The sequence below is a fragment of the Hemibagrus wyckioides genome, linkage group LG06 (assembly GCF_019097595.1).
Source record: "Hemibagrus wyckioides isolate EC202008001 linkage group LG06, SWU_Hwy_1.0, whole genome shotgun sequence".
Taxonomy (NCBI): Eukaryota; Metazoa; Chordata; class Actinopteri; order Siluriformes; family Bagridae; genus Hemibagrus; species Hemibagrus wyckioides.
This window is the reverse complement of record NC_080715.1, coordinates 12,258,169-12,284,572: the sequence shown is the minus strand read 5'-3', so window position 1 is coordinate 12,284,572 and position 26,404 is coordinate 12,258,169. Positions and strand designations below refer to the sequence as shown.

The 26,404-nt window shown below is 41.9% G+C and overlaps 1 protein-coding gene across 11 annotated transcripts in view; it reads left to right on the top strand.

Moving 5' to 3' along the window:
• Positions 1 to 26,404, top strand: part of adarb1b (adenosine deaminase RNA specific B1b) — a 188,303-nt gene that overhangs the window by 70,805 nt on the left and 91,094 nt on the right. For 4 of the 11 annotated variants that reach the window (XM_058392412.1, XM_058392419.1, XM_058392410.1 and 1 more), the window contains one exon: positions 13,748 to 13,820. The exons of the other annotated variants lie outside the window; for them this stretch is intronic. The gene's annotated coding sequence lies outside the window, so the exon portion shown is untranslated. The remainder of the gene's footprint in view (positions 1 to 13,747; positions 13,821 to 26,404) is intronic. 11 annotated transcript variants of the gene reach the window in all.

The window sequence follows — 26,404 nt, the reverse complement described above, 5'->3', positions numbered from 1 at the left end:
AATAAATTTGTTCAGATTGACTAATCTTTGCATGTAATAGAGCCACCGGAAGACTATAGGAATAAAGACACTATTGAACTGGCTTGCGTGTGGTCTACAGAGAACCTAGAGTCTCTGAGAGCAGCAGCCTGCCTGTCTCTTCCCATAATGCCAAGCGTGGCTGAAGCCCTGGAGGTTTGGGTCAGTGCTGAGACAGAGCACTTTCTCTGGCACTGCTCTTCTAAGCCCTGGCCTCTGCAGGCTAGTCGATACCTCCAATTATGTCGATGTGTGTTATTTAGGCGTAGAGTTCAGGCCAGATTAAAACCCAGTACACATCCAGTGCAGCTTTTGGACGCCAGCCTTTGAAAATCAAGCGTGTGGTTTTGTATGGTATTTTTTCTCATTTGCTGTATTTCTATTTTTGGTCAATTTGTACAGAATCTTCGGGAAACCCACAGGCCTTCCAAACGCAGTGCCTTGCATGTCAAAGCCTCGTGTGCTTTGAAGACAAAAAAGGTCTGTAGCTGGCGACTGTAAAAACAATTGTGTCATCTGTGTGCAGAGACTGAAATACTGAAGCTGTGTCTGTTTTTCTGAGGTCTACCAGAGAAACCAGGCCCCGCACAAGGCTCCCTTATCAAAGCGATTGATTTAATGCAGATGTTTTCAATGAGCATTATCACTTTCTGTGGTGTTCATACACACACACACACACACACACACACACATGCTGTCGGTGTAGTGAACACAAGCAGCCAGAGAAAACACTGTGTACTAGAGTTTCCTCTGCCCAAATCCACTTCATTGTTCTGAGCAGGAATTTGTAAGCATGATCAGGATAATGGAGTTCCTGAGTCTAATTTGTCTTTTCAGTCAAGCCGAAGCGCTTTGAGAACACAGCCGTGCGCTCTAATGAGTTTAGTCAGAGGTTGAAAAGGGATGCAGGAAAGGAATGATGGACCTTCATGCTTTTCAGGGCCCACTGAGCGATGAGATGCTGGATTTGTTTGTTCATTAGGTAGTTGGAGAGAGCCGTGCTCTGCCAAACGGAGCAGGATCGCTTTAAAAAGCCCTTCTTTATTAGCCTCCCATTTAGTGCAGCTAAATCTGTCTACACAAGGAGTTCCCAAGTTAGGGGTCAGACCCCATATGGGGTCACCTGACACACCAGTGGAGAATCTTTTGAGTGTCACAAGAAAGTCTTTTGTTTCACTCTTTTATTATAATATTAGAAATATCAGAGATGGAGTTCAGACAAATGAATAGATTGCATAAAAAATGGTTCGAATCACTCAATAACTAGTACATAAATACTTTCCAACTATAGATAATATTTGAATTTTCTCACTATCAAACTTACTGAAAACTCTGTTTTGTGTACCAGCTTCTGGAGTTTCTAGAATGTTTAATTCTGACACCGATGATGACAACAGCTCGACAGAGTCCGAGCCCATCACATTCCCGGGCATAAAATCACTAAACACTGTAGCTTTCATCTTGGCAACCTGACAGAACTGCAGTGTTTTAGTTATGATGCACCATCTAGTCACTTTTGAAACCTTCCACTGATAATTATACTGTCCCAATATCCCTCATAATGGAGATGTGGCATCTAAACATTTGTAAATAAGAATGTTAAGAATGATAAGAAGAGGAATCTTAAAATGAATCATTTATCACATTGGAAACCAGTGTAAGGATGGTAAAACTGGATGGATGGATAGATAGATAGATAGATAGATACTTACTTTCCTTCCTTCCTTCCTTCCTCCTGCCCTCCCTTCCTTCCTCCCTTCCTCCTTCCCTCCCTTTTTATCTCATTTTATACAACTGAGCAATTGAAGTTAAGGGCCTTGCTCAGGGGTCCAGCAGTGGCACCATGGTGGACCTGGGATTCAAATTCACAACCGATCAGTAGTCCAACACCTTAACCACTAAACTAAGTCACAGGTTGTGGAAACCTGATCAGTCACACCTATGTGAGCTGGTTGGACATCCCATTTCAAATTTATTCCCCATTTTGTTGTTCTAATAACCTCCACCCTTCTGGGAAGGCTTTCCGTTAGATGTTTCATATGTTGCGTGGCTGTGGGGATTTGATCATTCAGCCACAAGAGCATTAGGGATTCCTTCGATTGTCGAGTTCAGAGGTGTTTCATGGGTTTGAGGGTCAGGGCTCTGTCCAGGCTGCTCGATTTCGTCCACTCCAGCCTTTATCAAACCTATGTCTTCATGCTGCTTGCTTTTTTGTGCACAGGATCATTGTCATGCTGGAACAGATTTAGGCCTCATAGTTCCACTGAAGAGAAATTATAATGCTACAGCATATAAAGACATTCTGTACAGTTCTAGCAGTTTAGGGAAGAACCACATATGGCTATGAAATACACTTTTGGCCATATCGTGTATTTATGCATTGAATATTGCTCCTGCTCATCCACTATCGCAGTATAGCTATATTTCTTAGTTTATATCAGTTTTCTGTGCTGTATGAAATGTAAAAGAGCTCCTCTACCTTGTGATCTACCATCACACACACACACATATATATATATATATATATATATATATATATATATATATATATATATATATATATATATATATATATATATATATATATATATATATATATATAATATTTCAAAGTACACTATGAACCCTATTTCAGCAGGTAATTTGAAATCATTTATATTTGACTGCATGCTGCATACATCAGTTTTTTTTTTTGACAGTTTGGAGTAAAAAATAGTGTCATTATCTCACTCTGGTGAAGTTTTTCCAATGCCTGATAAGAAATTTGATAAACTTAAAACTCCAGAGGCTCCAGAGCGGTCAGAGTGAAAGTCTTCACTCTATTGGCAGGAGATCATGAGCTTGAGACCTGATGATGACGCCGCTAAAATCTTTCATATTCAGTTCAGATCAGTTTAATTGTGTAGCAGTTTTAACAAGAGACATGATCACAAAGCAGTTAGAGTTAGTTAGTTATAGAAATATCTAAAATATAGGATAGAAATGTAAAGTTTATTAATATATCAGTTTATCCCTAATGAGCAAACCAGAAGTGAAGATGGCAAGGAAAAAAAAAAAACTCCTTGACAATCTGTGGAAGAACCCTGAGAGGAAACATCTTCGTCCTGATGACACCAGATTCTAAAAGTATGATTATCAATAATTTCCCATTTACACTGTGTACATTCTGGTCAAAAAAGTGCAATACCGTAACCAGGAAAATGATTCTAGTTTGAAGTTGTAGTTTCAACTGATTCAACAGACTTGAGTGCAAAACTGTTCATGGCAATTGCACTCCAAAACTGCCATCATCATCATCTCTAAGTGCTACCATCCATGGTAATCTCATGTATCTTTAAGCTGTCCATGTGGACGTCTTCAGCAGTTTCCAAGTGCAACCAGAGGCAGGGCATCAGCATGGATCCGGAGAGAGCAGAAGGAGTCAGGATCACTGGGGTCTCAGGAATATACGAGCTAAAGGGTGAATAGTACTTGTGTTATTCTGCTGACATGTGGCTAGTTTCTAGAGTTTTGGAGGAAGGATGTGTTGCTCTTCACCCTCTACACTTGGTGGTATGATGGGAGAGAGCCGGCTGGTGGGTGGGAATAATCAGGTGAGAATGTGGGAAAAATCCGGAACAGCTCAGCTATACTGTGCCTTAAGGTTCTGTAAAACTTCTCATCCCTGAAACTATTAAAATAGTTGTTCTCTTGCTAGAACTGACTTATATACTAGGATATGTATAGTTATGAAGATTCTCAGTCATCCAGGTGCTGTTATGTAGAAGATGAGTCATGCCAACTGGACTTCTTTCTAGTTAGATCGAAATGTTTCACTACTCATTCGAGCAGCTTCTTCAGTCTGAGGGAAGATGGCAAGATTCATGAATTTGTATCCTCCGGGAGCAAGGATAGCCTCGTTAAGGGTACAAGGGGAAGGTAAGAGTGAGGGGAGGCTTTAAGAGTAAGGATAGTCTTTAGGATGTAACATATAGGGGTCATATACAGTGGAACCTCGGCATACAAATTTTAATTCGTTCTGCAGGCAAGTTCTTAAGGTGGGAAGTTTGTATTGCGAAACTAATTTCCCCAAAAATATTCTCAATGCAAAGTATATATAAACTGTATGGCTGCTTACAAAGAACTGACCCAAGCCAAGCATTCCATGTCAAGGGTCCTCACAGGTAGTCATGCCACCAAGCTTGGGTTAAAAATACAACAGAACACCCATGCCACCGATCTGTCAACAAAAAAACACCTGAAAAATCACCTAGCTTTTGAAGGCATGCTAAAGACAACGTTGTTATCATGGGTTGACTTTTTTTGAAACAACTTTCGCTGACCAAAAAAACATTCGTAAAATTTGTAAGCTATTTTCGGTTGGCTTTGATTTCCACTGACGCAAACAACTTTTGCACTGCTCCCAGGTGAACGCGCAACTTAGCTAGCGTACGGTTCGTTTCGGTTCGTTCGTATGCCGAAAATGCTTTTCATGCCGATGCAAATTTCTTGAAAAATTTCAGTTCTTAAGGTGAAAATTTGTAAGGAAGGGCATTCATATACCGAGGATCCACTGTGTAGTAAATATGTGTATAGTATTTGTGCAGTTTTTTGACCTTCATGGAAGATTCAGCACATTTCATCCCACACAAGGTTGTTATGGGCTTTACTGTTCTCTTCACCACGTATCCGCAAGATGAACACAATTCGGTCTCCATCACCTTTTTAACCTCGCCACAATCCGACTCGCTCGCTTGCACACACCCTGCTGTCAGACGAGCTCTTTCTGCCTGCCTTGCGGAATCCTGTGCCATCGTCGCAGCTCACAACTCACTAATGAGAAGCATGTGCTTATTCGAAACTGGATTCTTGTCCCACCTTTCCTAAATGTAGCGCCGGCGAGCTAATTTCATCCCGGCGTTCAGCAATCCGATTACATGTTAGAGGCGGCATAATTACAGCTCTGGCTGATTAATATGGCTGATGTAATAACAGCGTGTATGAATTCTGCTTGCAGCAGAAACACATAGGCCCCGGTCTGAATGTAAGAGGTCATGCCTGCAAACGGCTTGCGTGCGTGTTCACTTTACTCAGTGCTTCTCCTTTTGAGGTTGTAATTTCTCTGCTACTAATTTTGTTTGACATTTTATGTGGGTGTTGCTCGTACGTTGCCGCTGCAAATGAGCATTTGGTGTATGTTCGGTTACTCTGTGTATTAAAAAAAATGAAAAAGAAATTACTCAATTAACAGCACAGCTGAAACCACAGTGACATTTGGATTTCGTTTTCTGATGTCAATGTTCTAACCGCGCTAATTGTATTTAAAAAAAAAAAAAAGAGTGGGAAGTTAAAAAATATATATATATATATATATATATATATATATATATATACAAATTTACGCCTGCCAGTAGTTCATAATAATTTTGCTTTTGCTGTTAGTTTCCTTTAATTAGTAATGTTTAAGTTTCTTATTTCTGAATGTACTAAATATTCAGATCTGTTTATGTTCAATTATTTAAGGGGTTCACTGGGTGTAAGCTCAATGCTATATATGCTTTTCACACACACAGACACAGACGTGTGTGTATATATACACTATATTGCCAAAAGTATTCGCTCACCTGCCTTGACTCGCATATGAACTTAAGTGACATCCCATTCCTAATCCATAGGGTTCAATATGACGTCGGTCCACCCTTTGCAGCTATAACAGCTTCAACTCTTCTGGGAAGGCTGTCCACAAGGTTTAGGAGTGTGTTTATGGGAATTTTTGACCATTCTTCCAGAAGAGCATTTGTGAGGTCACACACTGATGTTGGACGAGAAGGTCTGGCTCTCAGTCTCCGCTCTAATTCATCCCAAAGGTGTTCTATCGGGTTGAGGTCAGGACTCTGTGCAGGCCAGTCAAGTTCATCCACACCAGACTCTGTCATCCATGTCTTTATGGACCTTGCTTTGTGCACTGGTGCACAGTCATGTTGGAAGAGGAAGGGGCCAGCTCCAAACTGTTCCCACAAAGTTGGGAGCATGGAATTGTCCAAAATGTCTTGGTATGCTGAAGCATTCAGAGTTCCTTTCACTGGAACTAAGGGGCCAAGCCCAGCTCCTGAAAAACAACCCCACACCATAATCCCCCCTCCACCAAACTTTACATTTGGCACAATGCAGTCAGACAAGTACCGTTCTCCTGGCACTCGCCAAACCCAGACTCGTCCATCAGATTGCCAGATGGAGAAGCGCGATTCGTCACTCCAGAGAACACGTCTCCACTGCTCTAGAGTCCAGTGGTGGCGTGCTTTACACCACTGCATCCGACGCTTTGCATTGCACTTGGTGATGTATGGCTTGGATGCAGCTGCTCGGCCATGGAAACCCATTCCATGAAGCTCTCTGCGCACTGTTCTTGAGCTAATCTGAAGGCCACATGAAGTTTGGAGGTCTGTAGCGATTGACTCTGCAGAAAGTTGGCGACCTCTTCGCACTATGCGCCTCAGCATCCGCTGACCCCGCTCCGTCAGTTTACGTGGCCTACCACTTCGTGGCTGAGTTGCTGTCGTTCCCAAACACTTCCACGTTCTTATAATACAGCTGACAGTTGACTGTGGAATATTTAGGAGCGAGGAAATTTCACGACTGGATTTGTTGCACAGGTGGCATCCTATCACAGTTCCACGCTGGAATTCACTGAGCTCCTGAGAGCGACCCATTCTTTCACAAATGTTTGTAAAAACAGTCTGCATGCCTAGGTGCTTGATTTTATACACCTGTGGCCATGGAAGTGATTGGAACACCTGATTCTGATTATTTGGATGGGTGAGCGAATACTTTTGGCAATATAGTGTGTGTATATATAATATAAGAAAGAGACCACTGTCCAATCTCCAGATTTGAACCCTATTGAAAACCTCTGGAATGTCATCAAGAGGAAGATGGATGGTCACAAACCATCAAGCAAAGCTGAGCTGTTTGCTTTTTTGCAAAAAGAGTGGTATAAAGTTCCCCAACAGCAATGTGAAAAACTGGTGGAGAGCATGGAGCCAAAACGCATGCAGATCGGGGTTATTCCACCAAATACTGATTTCTTAATGTTATTTAGCCAAAGCATTAACACAATTTGTTTACAAATGATTTACATTTTGTTTTATTTGAGTTATTAAAGCTCTGCAAATACTGCATGATCTTGGGTTATTTTGATGTGTTGTCATTTCCTTTAAATATTCACTCTAAATAACAAGAGTTATATTTTGAATTTAGGGGAAATATTGTCAGCAGTTCACAAAAAAAGAAACAAAACTGTTCATCTCACCAATACATGCACCTGGAAGAAAAAAACATAAGAAATTCGATTATTTTGCAGTGGGCTCTTATTTTTTTCCAGAGCTATATATATGTGTGTGTGTGTGTGTGTATGTATTTACATATATTTACATATTTACCTGCACTTGTTCATTTGCACAATTTATGCTATTTGCACTTCTGGTAGATGCTAAACAGCATTTCTATGTACCTGTGCTTTACATTTGACAATGAAGATCGATCGATTGATCTATCTATCTATCTATCTATCTATCTATCTATCTATCTATCTATCTATCTATCTATCTATCTATCTATCTATCTGTCTGTCTGTCTGTCTGTCTGTCTGTCCTCCCATCCGTCTGTCTGTCTGTCTGTCCTCCCATCCGTCTGTCTGTCTGTCTGTCCTCCCATCCGTCTGTCTGTCTGTCTGTCCTCCCATCCGTCTGTCTGTCTGTCTGTCCTCCCATCCGTCTGTCTGTCTGTCCTCCCATCCGTCTATCTATCTATCTATCTATCTATCTATCTATCTATCTATCTATCTATCTGTCTGTCTGTCTGTCTGTCTGTCTGTCTGTCCTCCCATCCGTCTGTCTGTCTGTCCTCCCATCCGTCTATCTATCTATCTATCTGTCTGTCTGTCTGTCTGTCCTCCCATCCGTCTGTCTGTCTGTCTGTCCTCCCATCCGTCTGTCTGTCTGTCCTCCCATCCGTCTATCTATCTATCTATCTATCTATCTATCTATCTGTCTGTCTGTCTGTCTGTCCTCCCATCCGTCTATCTATCTATCTATCTATCTATCTATCTATCTATCTATCTATCTATCTATCTATCTATCTGTCTGTCTGTCTGTCTGTCTGTCTGTCTGTCCTCCCATCCGTCTATCTATCTATCTATCTATCTATCTATCTATCTATCTATCTGTCTGTCTGTCTGTCTGTCCTCCCATCCGTCTGTCTGTCTGTCTGTCTGTCTGTCTGTCTGTCTGTCCTCCCATCCGTCTGTCTGTCTGTCTGTCCTCCCATCCGTCTGTCTGTCTGTCTGTCCTCCCATCCGTCTGTCTGTCTGTCTGTCCTCCCATCCGTCTGTCTGTCTGGCTGTCCTCCCATCCGTCTGTCTGGCTGTCCTCCCATCTATCTATCTGTCTGTCTGTCCTCCCATCCGTCTATCTATCTATCTATCTATCTATCTATCTATCTATCTATCTATCTATCTATCTATCTATCTATCTATCTATCTATCTATCTATCTATCTATGTCTGTCTGTCCTCCCATCCGTCTATCTATGTATCTGTCCGTCTGTCTGTCTGTCTGTCTGTCCTCCCATCCGTCTATCTATCTATCTATCTATCTATCTATCTATCTATCTATCTATCTATCTATCTATCTATCTATCTATCTATCTGTCTGTCTGTCTGTCTGTCTGTCTGTCTGTCCTCCCATCCGTCTATCTATCTATCTGTCTGTCTGTCTGTCTGTCTGTCTGTCTGTCTGTCTGTCTGTCCTCCCATCCGTCTATCTATCTATCTATCTATCTATCTATCTATCTATCTATCTATCTATCTATCTATCTATCTGTCTATCTGTCTGTCTGTCTGTCCTCCCATCCGTCTGTCTATCTATCTATGTATCTACACCCCTCACATTTTTGTAAATATTTCATTATATCTTTCCTTGACATCACTGAAGAAATGACTACAATGTAAAGTAGTGAGTGTACAGCCTGTATAACAGTGTAAATTTCCCCTCAAAATAACTCAACACACAGCCATTAATGTCTAAACCGTTGGCAACAAAAGTGAGTACAGGTGGAAGTAGAAATGTCCAAATTGGGCCCAGTTAGTCATTTACCCTCCCCAGTGTCATTCAGTAGTATTCCAACATGATAATGACCCCAAACACACCTCCAAGATGACCACTGTCTTGCGAAAGAAGCTGAGGGTAAAGGTGATGGACTGGCCAAGCATGTCTGCAGACCTAAACCCTATTGAGCATCTATGGGGCATCCTCAAACGGAAGGTGGGGGAGCGCAAGGTCTCTAACATCCACCAGCTCTGTGATATCATCATGGAGGAGTGAAAGAGGACTCCGGTGGCAGCCTGTGAAGCTCTGGTGAACTCCATGCCCAAGAGGGTTAAGGCAGTGCTGGAAAATAATGGTGGCCACACAAAATATTGACACTTTGGGCCCAATTCGAACATTTCCACTTAGGGGTGTACTCACTTTTGTTGCCAACGGTTTAGACATTAATGGCTGTGTTGTTATTTTAAGGGGACAGCAAATTTACACTGTTATACAGGCTGTACACTCACTACTTTACATTGTAGCAGAGTGTCATTTCTTCAGTGTTGTCACATGAAAAGATATAATAAAATATTAATTTTTATTTTATTTATTAGGGCTGGGGAAGTTATCGCGTTAACTCATTAATTAATTAACGCAGTCAATTATTTTATCGTGCGTTAACGCAGTTTTTATAATTTTGTAAATAATTTAAAAAGTCTGCTGGTAACTGGCTCCGAATACATATACAGACAAACGACGGGTGACTGGAGGGGTGGGATGTCGTTTTGTTGCTTCTCTGTGGTCACCGCTTATGTCATTTTCCCTTGGCATGAAGTAGACACACAGTAAACTGCCCAAAGTGCTGCTTTTATAGTGAGACACACTTCTTGATTAATTCATCTTGTGTATGTCATGAGTAACAGCTAGCTACTAAATACATGCTTAATGATTATATAAGTAAGAAGGGTGCAATTATTTCTGCACCGAATTTCTAGCACTGCTTATTGAAATTGGATTTTTATGTTGATGTCACATGAAGTTATTCATTTGTTTACAGAAGTTATTTGGATCCTGATGAAGAAATAGACTGAATTAAACAAAGGTTCACTTTCTTTTGACTGTAAAAATAAAAATAAAAATAAAAAATTAAACCATTAAAAAAAAGTAAGATTAAAAAGATAAATATATTAAAATATATTAGTATTTGTATTCTAAAATGTTAAAGTATATATTTTTATATATTAATGCTATATTAAAATAATTTAAAATATATGTTTTATGAAATTATCTTGATAGGAGAAAAGTGACCCTTTATTTATTTATTTATTTATTTATTTATTTATTTATTTATTTATTTATTTATTTATTTATCATAAAAGATGTATGTTTGGGAAATTTTAAAACATAGCAATCACATTGAAATAGCTTCCTGTAGTTGCCAGGGACAGCATACGAGCAAATGTGTGTGTGTGTGTGTGTGTGTGTGTGTGTGTGAATTTTGTAGTATTATTAAATAACAAAAACAAATTTATTTGAGCTCCACTCTACATTGTATTAAGCAAATGAAATAAAATTTCAGGTATTTCAGACCTTTTTATTGTGCAGCACTTTTTTACTGGCCAATATGTTTTTAAGTGTGCTGTAGGAAGAACAATGGCATGACATGACACATGAAGCCAGTTCCAGTGTTGTATGCTGGTGGAACATTTGGCTAGTCTTTGTAAGGTCACAGTGTTGTTTCTCTGCAAACTCTGTGTTTAAAAAAATGATGTAGCATTGTTCTCAGGGACCAGAGAACCATGAACCATGACGATCTCAGACATAAAGCCATTGTACGATTTGTGGACAACTACCTCGATCGAAAAAGGGAGCTTAAAGTATGATTTGAAGTGTATTTACGAATCAATAGAAATCCAGAAAGTTTCCAGAGAAGCAACACATTCCAGACAAAAGTCCTTTAACGGCTGTGCTTCTGAGGGTTCGGGTTGGGAGAAAGGGGATGATTCACAAAACGGTTGCTGTTACAAAACATGACATTCATTTGAATAGACTTTAAAGGGCTTTCTTTCTTTCTTTCTTTCTTTCTTTCTTTCTTTCTTTCTTTCTTTCTTTCTTTCTTTCTTTCTTTCTTTCTCTCTTTCTCTCTCTCTTTTTCTCTCTTTCTCGCTTTCTCTCTCTCTCTCTCTCTCTCTCTCTCGCGCTTTCTCTCTCTCTCTCTCTCGCGCTTTCTCTCTCTCTCTCGCTTTCTCTTTCTCTCTCTCTTTCTCTTTCTTTCTCTCTCTCTCTTTCTCTTTCTTTCTCTCTTTCTCTCTCTCTCTCTCTCTGTCTCTCTCGCTTTCTCTCTCTCTCTCTCTCTTTCTCTCTCGCTTTCTCTCTCTCTCTCTTTCTCTTTCTTTCTCTCTCTCTCTTGCTTTCTCTCTCTTTCTCTTTCTCTCTCTCTCGCTTTCTCTCTCTCTCTTTCTCTTTCTTTCTTGCTTTCTCTCTTTCTCTCTCGCTTTCTCTCTTTCTCTCTCGCTTTCTCTCTTTCTCTCTCGCTTTCTCACTTTCTCTCTCTCTCTTTCTCTTTCTTTCTTGCTTTCTCTCTTTCTCTCTCGCTTTCTCTCTTTCTCTCTCGCTTTCTCACTTTCTCTCTCTCTCTCGCTTTCTCTCTCTCTTTCTCTTTCTTTCTCTCTTTCTCTCTCTCTCTCTCTCTCTGTCTCTCTCGCTTTCTCTCTCTCTCTCTCTCTCGCTTTCTCTCTCTTTCTCTCTCTTTCTCTCTCGCTTTCTCTCTCTCTCTTTCTCTTTCTTTCTTGCTTTCTCTCTTTCTCTCTCGCTTTCTCTCTCTCTCTCTCTCTCTCTCTTTCTTTCTCTCTCTCTCTTGCTTTCTCTCTCTTTCTCTCTCGCTTTCTCTCTCGCTTTCTCTCTCGCTTTCTCTCTCTCTCTTTCTCTTTCTTTCTTGCTTTCTCTCTTTCTCTCTCGCTTTCTCTCTCTCTCTCTCTCTGTCTCTCTCTCTCTCTCTCTCTCTCTCTCTCTCTCTCTTCCTTCCTTCCTTCCTTCCTTCCTTCTCATTTTATTGATCCCATAACAGTGCAAATGAAGTCATTTAAAGCTGTGTTTGCTGTCGAAGTGTCTGGTCACGTGATCAGCATGTTTAGGGTGCTTCTTTACAGACAACTGTTCATAACACAACCACTGAAATCTAGTGTAACATTTTACTACATCAACATTATTACACACACACACACACACACACACACCAGACACTTTAATAGGGACAGCATACTGTGTGATTATTCAGACACATCAGACCAACAAACATATGTAGGAATTTTTTCATTTCATTGTCTGTACCACTTATCCAATCTATCGTCTGGTCATGGGGTCACCTCATCTCAGGCGTCATCAGGCATCAAGGCAGGATACAACCTGGACAGAGTGCCAACCCATCGCAGGGCGCACACACACACACACACTCATTCACATGTGTAGGAATGTAATGCAAAAATGATAATAATAATAATAATAATAATAATAATAACAATAATTCAAACGTTAATTGGGGGAAAATATATAATTAGGTTGACTGTAGTGTGTTGAGGGGTTAGCTTGAGTATTTCAGAAATCTGGTGTGTTACACTGTCTTCATGCAGAATGGTAAGAAATACACCTAGTTCTGCGGGTGGAAACGCCATGTGGCTGAGAGAGGTCACAGGAGAAAGACCAGACCAGGTTGAGCTGCCAGGACAGCGATGGAAACACAAATAAGTACTCTTTATAAACATACAACATGCCAAACCTAGAGGGCGAAGACCACATTGTGTTCCAGTCTCTCATCAGCTAGACGAAAGGAAGAAAAAAAAGACACTCTATCTCGTCAAAGGCGTTTCCACCCACGGATCTGCTGCTCACTGGATGTTTTGTTTTCTCACACAATTCTGAGGAAACTCTAGAATATTGTGTGTGAAAATCCCAGGAGATAAGCAGCTTGTGAAATGGCCAAAAACCAGCCCTTCAGCATATTATAGTCAAAGTCACTGCGAACACATTTGTCCTCATTCGCAGGTGAGAGAGCATTAACTCAAGCTCTTGACCTGTATCTACAGGATTGTGCGTCCACGTGATTGGATGATTGTATAAATGTTTCTATTAAAGTGTATTGTGAGTGTATGTGACACAATACATAGAACTTGAGCTTGGATTTTTTTTTTACACAACACCCACTACCTCAGCCAGATGTTTGCACAGCACATATTACATATATTGCACTGAACAGTACACAGCTGCACACATCTGCACTTTATTCATAACACTCATACTGTTCTGCCATCCGACTGTATACAGAAGTTTTTTTGTTAACATACTGATATAGATAGATAGATGAGACAAAGGTTGCTTTTATTGCGTCGCAGGTTTCCTGCATGTTTAACTGTAACATTAATATAACGGAGGTTGATAGAAATGTCAATATCAGCCAGCGCCGTTGATAAAGGCTTCGGTATTGATTGCTGTCAGTAGTTTAAACTGGTATTGTTTGACTTCACACAGAGGAGAAACAGTATCTGTCAGTCCCATCTGTCACTCAGACTTTTCTTTTGAATGCGTTTGACAGTAAGGGAAGATTTACAAGTATTTACAACACTGGAGCACTTTTATAAAGGTCATCATGTGTGTGTGTGTTTTATACAGGGAATCTGTTGTTGCTGTGTACTTCAGCCTCTCGTCTTCCGGCTCGGCTAGAGAAGGCTGCATTTTTTCCAAGGTAGGTTCGGCTACAGATTAGCCGGTGGAAATAACGTTTCTTGTTTAGACTAGATATGGAACAAGCTGAACGGAAACACGCCGCTTCCCACCACTTTACAAAGTAAACAGTTCAACGTTTCCATTGATGTGCATCCTGTAAAATGCTTTGTCCAGCAATGAGGGTGATGAACACAGCTCCCGGCTCACAGGAAGCGCAGATGTTAACGAGGTCACTAAAACGAAATGCATGTTCAAATAAAATGAAGTAAAATGGCATGGTCATAGCTTATATTTTTAGGTAGAATATTTCTACGGAGGTTATTAATAGTTGCCTGTTTTTGTATTTACTTCCGAGTTTGAAATGAGTTCATTTACCTGAGTCATTGTAAACCTGGATGAATTGAATCACGTTTCTCAATGCTTTAGTTAAGAAAAACATAGGCTTGATCTTTATGAAGGAATCTAAAAGTTCAATAAAAGCACTATGACAGTTCTGTACCAGAGCAGACATTGTTATATTTCACAACTTTATCTTTTTTTTGGCCTTTATAAGTGCATCTTGTTGATCAGGTGTTTGTTTATGTCCAGTTTTCGCTGATTTTTCAGACAGTTTCTTACATACTTCTGAATATTAGGTACTCAGGTGTTGTTAAACAAGATGCCTGCAGCACTCAGGTCTTTCACAGCAGTCCCAGTGCCTTATGGGATAGTGCAGTCTCCATTGTTTCCATACTTCAGAAGCAGTAGGTCATGTAAGAATTTCTCACCTACTGTTTTCTCAGTACTGAGTCTCTGGACATGCTTCTCTTTTGGTGTACTGTGTTTCACCTACTCTGTGTTTTCAGGTGTCTCTTTTATCCCTGCAGCATGCTGTCAGATGCCATAGATGTTGGTTTGGGTTTAATTGTAGATGTTCACACCTCTCGTCTAGGACCACCGCTTTGCCAGATGTTACTTAACTGCATAGCCGTGACCCTGATGGTACTGTGCTGCAATGGTAGCATCCAGTGTTAATTTCAGTCCCTGGTCACATCCCATATTCGCCCTGCAGTCTGTTTCCTGACCCTTGTCTTCTCACCCAAGTTACGGTGATGTGGTAGTGACGCTGCATGCCTCGCGGTGCTTATCATCCATATTTTCCATCCGAGCCCGAGGCGATCATTTCCATCGGCACAGCTGCCTGCGCGCGTCACTCATATCGATCCGTGCTGCAGAACAGATCAACACTGTGCAGCTCTATGCTCTGTGAGCCCGGATCTCGGTACACACCCACAGGAGTCGTCCCCATTCACGTCCTAGCTCTCTGCCGCGTGACAAATGTCTGAAATGCCAGTATATTGTTCAGCGCGTCCCTCACTGTCACAACACCTTCAGGATTGAGGAATTAGATCACCTCAGCTTGTTTAACACCGCAACCACAAATCCTGAGATCGCTAACCTAGTATTGAAGATCAGTGACCTAGTATTGATTCTCAGCTGGGTAATTAATTAGAATAGCCCCACAAATGATTATTTAGTGTATTGTGTTGTGGTCTGGTTACGTTTGATTGATCAGCATCCAGGATTTTTTTTTTTTCCTTTTCAGATATAGAGGCACTTTGATTTTATTTCTCTCATGGCCCATTATAGCAACACAGAGCAGAGTGCTGACAGTGCGGCTCTCTATTTCTAGAGGAAAAGGTCACAGAGCAGGTCTGTAGTGTGCTGCTGTGCTGCAGTGTACTTTTCCCTGCATGTGAACATGGTGTAGGTTTGTAATGTCCTCTAACAATGACGTTTATGGTAACCAGGTGAGTCTAGAGGAGTGGTTTCATTAAGGAAGGAGTGAATCCTCTGGGAGAGCCACAGGTGCAATGCTCGCAACTGATGCGATACATAAATATTAACATGATTAAAAAAGAAAAGAGAAAGAAAAACAGCATTTTTGTAGCAAACAGACATGGGGATAAATCATAGCCATCATGCCCAGCACTAAGCGGATGTTACCATGCACACCCTGAAGTGATTTATTATACCTTCTCTTATACCACATTTCCAGTGAAAGCTATTTTTATTTATTAAATATTAACATATACGTTTTTTCCTCTTGTAGATGCATGCCCATGAACGTCTATTAATGCTATCACTTACGTTTATCACACCAGCCTCTATTTATTTCATTATATCTTAGACAAAAAAGGCTTCAGTGATGATTTTGCAATTTTCTTTGTTAAATAGTAGAGTTTTGTTAGGCTTAGATTAGATGGATCCTCAGCACAGACATAGGAGTAGTTAAAAAAAATTGTCTAGCATCCATCATACAGGTTCATACAGAGTCCATTTTCAGATTCGAATGAAGTGCATTAATATAAACCTGTTTTTACGATTTGCATTGTCGCTGCTACTATGGCTACAGCTTCTGTTACAGAAAATTAATACCTCCTGGTCAGTCTGATGACAGCTACCATGCTGCGGTATACGTTTAAGTAGCCAAAGCTGGAAAAAATAGGATTGCAAATAAACTAATAGTGCAACAAATGAATTCAGAATCATTTTAAATGACTCTGAATCATTTCATGTGACTCTGATTCATTTTAAATGAATTAAATTTATTTCACATGATACCGATTCATTTCACAGCAGTCATTCATTACTCATGATTCTGATTCATTTTACAGCACTAACTCAGATCACATGATTCTGATTCATTTCACAGCACTTATTCATTATAGATGATTCTGATTCATTTCACAGCCCTTATTCATTATACATGATTCTGATACATTTCATAGCACTAACTCATTTCACATGATTCTGATTCATTTCACAGCCCTTATTCATTATACATGATTCTGATACATTTCACATGACTCAGAGTCATTTCACTTGATTCTGATTCTTTTTACAGCATACATTCATTTTACATGATTTTGATTCATTTCACATGACTCAGATTCATTTCACAAGTTTCTGATTCAATTTACAGCACTCGTTCATTATACATGATTCTGAAACATTTCCGAGCATTCATTCATTTCTCATGATACTGATTCATTTCACAGCACTGTTTCATTTCACAGGATTCAGATTCATTTAACATGATTCTGATTGATTCAATTCACACCACTCATTCATTATACATGATTTATACATGATTCTGATTAATTTCGGAGCACTCATTCTTGTCATATGATTCTGATGCACTTCACATGACTGCGAATCATTTCACATGACTGCGAACCATTTCACATAACTCCAAATCATTTCACATGACTCCAAATCATTTCACATGACTTCGGATTCATTTCACATAATTGTGTTGGTTGTGTTGGTGTAAATCTGACGGCGTAAGAACTGCTCCCACGGGTGCCGTCGCAAATGAGTGATGGGTGATGTCGGCTTGTAGTGTAAACGAATCGCCACTGCCGTATTTCTCCACACGTCTCCTCTCGGAGCCAATGCAGTGTTTAGATTCATGAATTCTTGGCCCGTGTTCTGCCCGCTGTCTCTCAGGATGTGACGAGGATTTAGGTTTCTGTAGGTCTATGAGGCAAAAAACTCTTCTGTTCAATAAGCAGCTTAAACATCCTGGCCATGTTAGCATGCTTTCTGTCTTTCAGTCATTCATTCTGTCTGGATTTATATGGAAAAATAAAAATAGGTGATCTATAAAGTCATCAGTTCTTGTAGATAATTTAATTCTAGAAAAGTCTGTATGCTGCAAGTTCATCCACCTGCTCATCTGCTCACCATGAGTGGGGAAAAAAAAAAAAAGAGCGAGATGCAGCCAGGAACCCGCCTATCGCCCAGAATGCATTGCTCAGCATGAACGCCGGGGCAATCTGTTTCTCAGGGACCTCTGCCAACCTAATTCACATCACAGCCAGACTTTCAAATCTCAATACCCGATGCTTTTCCTGCTACTGTTTACAGCTCTGCATTAACTGGGATCACATGCCGCATTCGAGTGCCAGATTTTACCTCCTCATTATCTATGAAACTCGGCTGTATTTGAAATGTTACACCAGGAGTCATCAGGGCTGAGTAATTAGCATGGGGGTGGTGGTGGTGGTGCATTTTAGCCTTGCACAAGTTACACAGCCGTGTTCTTCTCTTCAGTGTGAGTTTTTGTGCTTTTAAAACTGCAGTTATAATGAGCAGATATTTTCCACTGCATGACCACTTAAAAAAAATTTAAGACACAACATCTGATCATGTTTAAATGCTCAGACTAATTATATAGTCCATAAAGCTGAATAATAAGCCTGGAATTTAAGTGGACAGGACGGAACAAATTGTGTGTGTGTGTCGCGTGTCAGAGCACACGAGTATGTGTCTGAGACATTTCTCTGCTCCCCCTTACAGCTGTGTGTGTGTGTGTGTGTCTGCCAGCCTGTGTGTATGTGTGTGTCAGACATTTTTTAAGCTCCCTCACAGTTATATGCTTGTCTCAGTGATTGTGTGTTTGTGTCTGTGCGTGCTTGCGTACGTGTGTCAGTGTATGTTTGAGTCAGTGCCTGTGTTTTGCTTCTTCTTAGCTGTGTGTGTGTGTATTAGAGTTGTGCGTATGCCAGTTCGTGTCTATGGTGGAATGTGTGCATGTGCGATATCGCGTGTCAATGTGTATGCGGGAGTCTATGTCAGTGTCTTAGTGCGTGAGATACTTCTGGGTTCCCTCATAGCTGCGTGTGTGTATGTGTGTGTACACCTGTGTTGTGCTTGTGCATGTGTGTCTGTGTGTACACCTGTGTTGTGCTTGTGTATGTGTGTGTGTGTGTGTGTGTGTGTCTGTCTGTCTGTCTGTCTGTGTGTGTGTGTGTGTGTGTGTGCTTGTGCGCCTCAGTGTGCGTGTGCACCTTGGAGTGATTGTGTGTGCACACCTCGGTGTGTGTGTGCGTGCGTGTGCTCCTCAGTGTGCATGTGCGCTTTAGTGTGTGTGTGTGTGTGTGCCTCAGTGTGTGATCGAGTGTATGTACCCCTCGTTTTGTGTGAGCCTTGGTGTGTGTGTGTGTGTGTGTGTCAGGGATGTGCCACACATGTGTTTTACTGTGAAGCTCTTTGTGATGTTTTTATAGCAGTAGAGATGCTCTTTGAAGCCTGTGATGTTTTCACATTGTTGGTTTGCTAACACTTAATTATCCTTTCATCTGAGCCAAAAAAAACCTGCATTTTATTTGCTTTTCTCACTAAATACAGACTTTACAGGTTGGGCTAAACAACACATTCAGTCCACATGGTGCCCGTGTCGTCTCAGATGTGGAGTGTCCAGGGCGCCGCATGCTTTAACAAGCTAGCGAGGACTGGAGGAGATGCTGAATTGTACACTGGCACAGCACAGTGTAGGACTTCAGCAGCTGGGGGAAAATTGCCCTTTAACTTTTCTTTTGCTTCTCTAAACAGTCACAGCATCAACAGCACTTAGATTTTCTTCATTGTGTAATTAAAATGATGGATTATCACACACGTACACAGCTGCACACCGGCCCTTCCTCACTCCGCTTCAGTGCAAATATGGAAATATTAAAAGGTCGTGTTAACGTAGCCGAGCCGACACGCCGCGACTCTGCGCTCCCTGGAATCTCTCTTCTACTTGGAAGACGTCCACGTTCGCTTTTCCAGAAAAGGAAGCTTGTTTTAAAGTGGTATTAAACATCAGTGATGAGAGCTCCAGGCCAAAATATGATCTGATGGTAAAGCCTTTCGCAGGGATTAATAAATCATTATCACTAGCCGTGTTTGTATAGAGACGAGTAAACTGTTTATACGGCAGCTGCAGAGGTGGAGTATAATTTACTCTAGCATATATGATTTTTACAGGTTTTCTGCTTTCTGAGATAAAGCAGTCCAAACACGAGTCCTGCGGAAAAGCCGGTTCACCGAAGGGGAAAGGGCACGAGGCGCTGGAGTTCGCAGTTCCTGTTACTTTTTTTTTTTTTTGCACAGGATTTATCTAGGCGAACTTTGACCTGTGAGCTCACAAATCTCTGACCTACAAGATAACTAAAGGCTGAGTATTTTCCATTTTTGCGTTGATAAACAGGAAGTCCAACAATAAAAGAACAGAACACAATGTGCTCCGGTATGTTTAATATTTCCTTTCAGTATGTATCAGGCTTCATATCATTAACCCTTTTTAGCAGGACGCTGTCAAAATCGACTTATCGGACATTTTCAATCAGTATTAACAAATGAATTATTTTCTGGCTGTGAGTCTGATGTAATATGAATGAGGACGCTGTTGGCTTTCAGTGTGAGACGTGTGTATTTTCCCTTACACAGAATATTAGTGATTGAACGTATCGGCTTCACATTTCAGATTTTTATGAGCAGCACTCGGGGCATCTTAGAGAGCAGAGATCAACGTTTACTTCATTGAAACATTTGCGTGCCCCATTTGCCCCTTAGCTGGCTAGGTGAAAACAAACAGTTGTGAAAAAGTACAAATTCTTGAAGCACAGAGAGTCTACTTTCATATGAGCTTCATATTAATCACCACTGCTGAGTCTAACATAACAGAGATATTCAATGCTGAACACTGACACAACCAAACAGGAGCAGACTCCAGTTTTTAGCCTCTGGTAAATGCCCCATTATGAGCTGTGGGCAATTAACTGGTCTATGATTGACTGGGATGGAGGGAGGAGCAGAGCAGGATGATGAGGAGAAATTGAGTGATGAGAAATGCAGGATGGAGTGTGAGGAGGAGAAATGCAGGATGGAGTGTGAGGAGGAGAAATGCAGGATGGAGTGTGAGGAGGAGAAATGCAGGATGGAGTGTGAGGAGGAGAAATGCAGGATGGAGTGTGAGGAGGAGAAATGCAGGATGGAGAGTGAGGAGGAGAAATGCAGGATGGTGAGTGAGGAGGAGAAATGCAGGATGGAGAGTGAGGAGGAGAAATGCAGGATGGTGAGTGAGGAGGAGAAATGCAGGATGGAGTGTGAGGAGGAGAAATGCAGGATGGTGAGTGAGGAGGAGAAATGCAGGATGGAGTGTGAGGAGGAGAAATGCAGGATGGAGTGTGAGGAGGAGAAATGCAGGATGGTGAGTGAGGAGGAGAAATGCAGGATGGTGAGTGAGGAGGAGAAATGCAGGATGGAGAGTGAGGAGGAGAAATGCAGGATGGAGTGTGAGGAGGAGAAATGCAGGATGGTGAGTGAGGAGGAGAAATGCAGGATGGAGTGAGGAGGAGAAATGCAGGATGGAGTGTGAGGAGGAGAAATGCAGGATGGAGAGTGAGGAGGAGAAATGCAGGATGGAGAGTGAGGAGGAGAAATGCAGGATGGTGAGTGAGGAGGAGAAATGCAGGATGGTGAGTGAGGAGGAGAAATGCAGGATGGAGAGTGAGGAGGAGAAATGCAGGATGGTGAGTGAGGAGGAGAAATGCAGGATGGAGAGTGAGGAGGAGAAATGCAGGATGGAGTGTGAGGAGGAGAAATGCAGGATGGAGTGAGGAGGAGAAATGCAGGATGGTGAGTGAGGAGGAGAAATGCAGGATGGAGTGTGAGGAGGAGAAATGCAGGATGGTGAGTGAGGAGGAGAAACGCAGGATGGAGTGAGGAGGAGAAATGCAGGATGGAGAGTGAGGAGGAGAAATGCAGGATGGAGTGTGAGGAGGAGAAATGCAGGATGGTGAGTGAGGAGGAGAAATGCAGGATGGAGTGTGAGGAGGAGAAATGCAGGATGGTGAGTGAGGAGGAGAAATGCAGGATGGTGAGTGAGGAGGAGAAATGCAGGATGGTGAGTGAGGAGGAGAAATGCAGGATGGAGTGTGAGGAGGAGAAATGCAGGATGGAGTGTGAGGAGGAGAAATGCAGGATGGTGAGTGAGGAGGAGAAATGCAGGATGGTGAGTGAGGAGGAGAAATGCAGGATGGTGAGTGAGGAGGAGAAATGCAGGATGGAGTGTGAGGAGGAGAAATGCAGGATGGAGTGTGAGGAGGAGAAATGCAGGATGGTGAGTGAGGAGGAGAAATGCAGGATGGAGAGTGAGGAGGAGAAATGCAGGATGGAGTGTGAGGAGGAGAAACGCAGGATGGAGTGAGGAGGAGAAATGCAGGATGGAGAGTGAGGAGGAGAAATGCAGGATGGAGTGTGAGGAGGAGAAATGCAGGATGGTGAGTGAGGAGGAGAAATGCAGGATGGAGTGTGAGGAGGAGAAATGCAGGATGGTGAGTGAGGAGGAGAAATGCAGGATGGTGAGTGAGGAGGAGAAATGCAGGATGGTGAGTGAGGAGGAGAAATGCAGGATGGAGTGTGAGGAGGAGAAATGCAGGATGGAGTGTGAGGAGGAGAAATGCAGGATGGTGAGTGAGGAGGAGAAATGCAGGATGGAGAGTGAGGAGGAGAAATGCAGGATGGAGTGTGAGGAGGAGAAATGCAGGATGGAATGTGAGGAGGAGAAATGCAGGATGGTGAGTGAGGAGGAGAAATGCAGGATGGTGAGTGAGGAGGAGAAATGCAGGATGGAGTGTGAGGAGGAGAAATGCAGGATGGTGAGTGAGGAGGAGAAATGCAGGATGGAGAGTGAGGAGGAGAAATGCAGGATGGAGTGTGAGGAGGAGAAATGCAGGATGGAGTGTGAGGAGGAGAAATGCAGGATGGAGAGTGAGGAGGAGAAATGCAGGATGGAGTGTGAGGAGGAGAAATGCAGGATGGAGAGTGAGGAGGAGAAACGCAGGATGGAGAGTGAGGAGGAGAAATGCAGGATGGAGTGTGAGGAGGAGAAATGCAGGATGGAGAGTGAGGAGGAGAAATGCAGGATGGAGTGTGAGGAGGAGAAATGCAGGATGGAGTGTGAGGAGGAGAAATGCAGGATGGAGTGTGAGGAGGAGAAATGCAGGATGGAGTGTGAGGAGGAGAAATGCAGGATGGAGAGTGAGGAGGAGAAATGCAGGATGGAGTGTGAGGAGCAATACATGATGTTGTGATACCTGCAGAGCTTTGTGCAGAGGATATGCTGGCGTTCAGTTGCGAATGCGCTGCAGCAGGCTGCACGGGAGCCTGGCATGACTCCTGCACACAGGATAGAACAGATGGGGATTAAGCGAGGAGCATTTGGAGGCTTTTCAGGCTCAGGCGAAGCGCACAGCCAGTACTCCTTTCCTTTTGTTTTCTATCCAGACAGATTACTAGGCTTTGATTTGGATCATCTTAAGAGGTAGAGAAGGTGAAAATATCCATGTTGCGCATACTGAGCGTTTCACTTCATAGTATTTCAGACGTCTGTGCGCGAGACTTCATTCATTATTTGTTAGAGTTGCTGCCTAACAGCTCTGGTGTCTCTGGTTCGATCCTTACGGCTGTGGGTTGTGTGTGTTAGTACATGGGTGAGCTGCTCCCCCCCCCACCTTGCTGTGTGCTGTGTGTTAGGAGACAGTGTTCTTGTGGAGCCACAGCATGTCAAAGTTCCAAGAGTTTCATGTGAAATTTTATTTTTGGCAAGTTGTTTGCTTTTTTACTGAAGTGTTTTTAGGGAACTTTTTGCACATATTTGTGAAAGCAATCGCTGTTACTTAAAAAGGACAAACTAGCATTAGACAAATAGTTTATCACATGTGAGAGTCTGTGTGTGTGAGAGAGAGAGTAACCAAAACCACACACACACTGCAGTAACCAAAACTACACACACACACTGCAGTAACCAAAACTACACACACACACTGCAGTAACCAAAACCACACACACACTGCAGTAACCAAAACTACACACACACACTGCAGTAACCAAAACTACACACACACACTGTAGTAACCAAAACTACACACACACACACACTGCAGTAACCAAAACTACACACACACACTGTAGTAACCAAAACTACACACACACACTGCAGTAACCAAAACTACACACACACACTGCAGTAACCAAAACTACACACACACACTGCAGTAACCAAAACTACACACACACACTGCAGTAACCAAAACTACACACACACACTGCAGTAACCAAAACTACACACACACACTGTAGTAACCAAAACTACACACACACACACACTGCAGTAACCAAAACCACACACACACTGCAGTAACCAAAACTACACACACACACTGCAGTAACCAAAACTACACACACACACTGTAGTAACCAAAACTACACACACACACACACTGCAGTAACCAAAACTACACACACACACTGTAGTAACCAAAACTACACACACACACTGCAGTAACCAAAACTACACACACACACTGCAGTAACCAAAACTACACACACACACTGCAGTAACCAAAACTACACACACACACTGCAGTAACCAAAACTACACACACACACTGCAGTAACCAAAACTACACACACACACTGCAGTAACCAAAACTACACACACACACTGCAGTAACCAAAACTACACACACACACTGCAGTAACCAAAACTACACACACACACTGCAGTAACCAAAACTACACACACACACTGTAGTAACCAAAACTACACACACACACACACTGCAGTAACCAAAACTACACACACACACTGCAGTAACCAAAACTACACACACACACTGCAGTAACCAAAACTACACACACACACTGTAGTAACCAAAACTACACACACACACACACACTGCAGTAACCAAAACTACACACACACACTGTAGTAACCAAAACTACACACACACACTGTAGTAACCAAAACTACACACACACACTGTAGTAACCAAAACTACACACACACACTGTAGTAACCAAAACTACACACACACACACACTGCAGTAACCAAAACTACACACACACACTGTAGTAACCAAAACTACACACACACACACACACTGCAGTAACCAAAACTACACACACACACTGTAGTAACCAAAACTACACACACACACACTGCAGTAACCAAAACTACACACACACACTGTAGTAACCAAAACTACACACACACACACTGCAGTAACCAAAACTACACACACACACTGTAGTAACCAAAACTACACACACAACACTAGCAACACACTGCAGTAACTAAAACTATACACACACACTGTAGTAACCAAAACTACACACACACACTGCAGTAACCAAAACTACACACACACACTGCAGTAACCAAAACTACACACACACACTGTAGTAACCAAAACTACACACACACACACTGCAGTAACCAAAACTACACACACACACTGCAGTAACCAAAACTACACACACACACTGTAGTAACCAAAACTGCACACACACACACACACTGCAGTAACCAAAACTACACACACACACTGCAGTAACCAAAACTACACACACACACTGTAGTAACCAAAACTACACACACACACTGCAGTAACCAAAACTACACACACACACTGTAGTAACCAAAACTACACACACACACACTGCAGTAACCAAAACTACACACACACACTGTAGTAACCAAAACTACACACACAACACTAGCAACACACTGCAGTAACTAAAACTATACACACACACACACACACACACACTGTAGTAACCAAAACTACACACACAACACTAGCAACTAAAACTATACACACACACACACACTGTAGTAACCAAAACTACACACACACACACACTGTAGTAACCAAAACTACACACACACACACACACACACACACACTGTAGTAACCGAAACTACACACACACTGTAGTAAGCAAAACTACACACACAACACTAGCAACACACTGCAGTAACTAAAACTATACACACACACACACACACACACACACTGTAGTAACCAAAACTACACACACACACTGTAGTAACCAAAACCACACACACACTGTAGTAACCAAAACTACACACACAACTCTAGCAACACACTGCAGTAACTAAAACTATACACACACACACACACTGTAGTAACCAAAACTACACACACACACACACACACACACTGCATTAACCAAAACTACACAAACACTAAATGCACTGCAGTAAGCAAAACTATACACAAACACATGCACACACACACTGTAGTAACCAAAACTACACACACACACTGTAGTAACCAAAACTACACACACACTAGCAACACACTGCAGTAACTAAAACTATACACACACACACACACACACACACACACACTGTAGTAACCAAAACTACACACACACACTGTAGTAACCAAAACCACACACACACTGTAGTAACCAAAACTACACACACACACTGCAGTAACCAAAACTACACACACACACTGTAGTAACCAAAACTACACACACACACTGCAGTAACCAAAACTACACAAACACACAAACAAACACTAAATGCACTGCAGTAAGCAAAACTATACACAAACACATGCACACACACACACTGTAGTAACCAAAACTACACACACACAACACTAGCAACACACTGCAGTGACCAAAACTACACACTCACACACACACACACACAAACACTATAAGTGCACTGCAGTAACCAAAACTATACACAAACACATGCACACACACACACACTGCAGTAACCAAAACCACACACACACACACTGCAGTAACCAAAACCACACACACACACACAGCCAAACACTATAAGCACACTGCAGTAACCAAAACTATACACAAACACACACACACTAGTAGCGTACTGCAGTAACCAAAACTACACAAACACATGCAGACATGCATACACACACACACACACACTGCAGTAACCA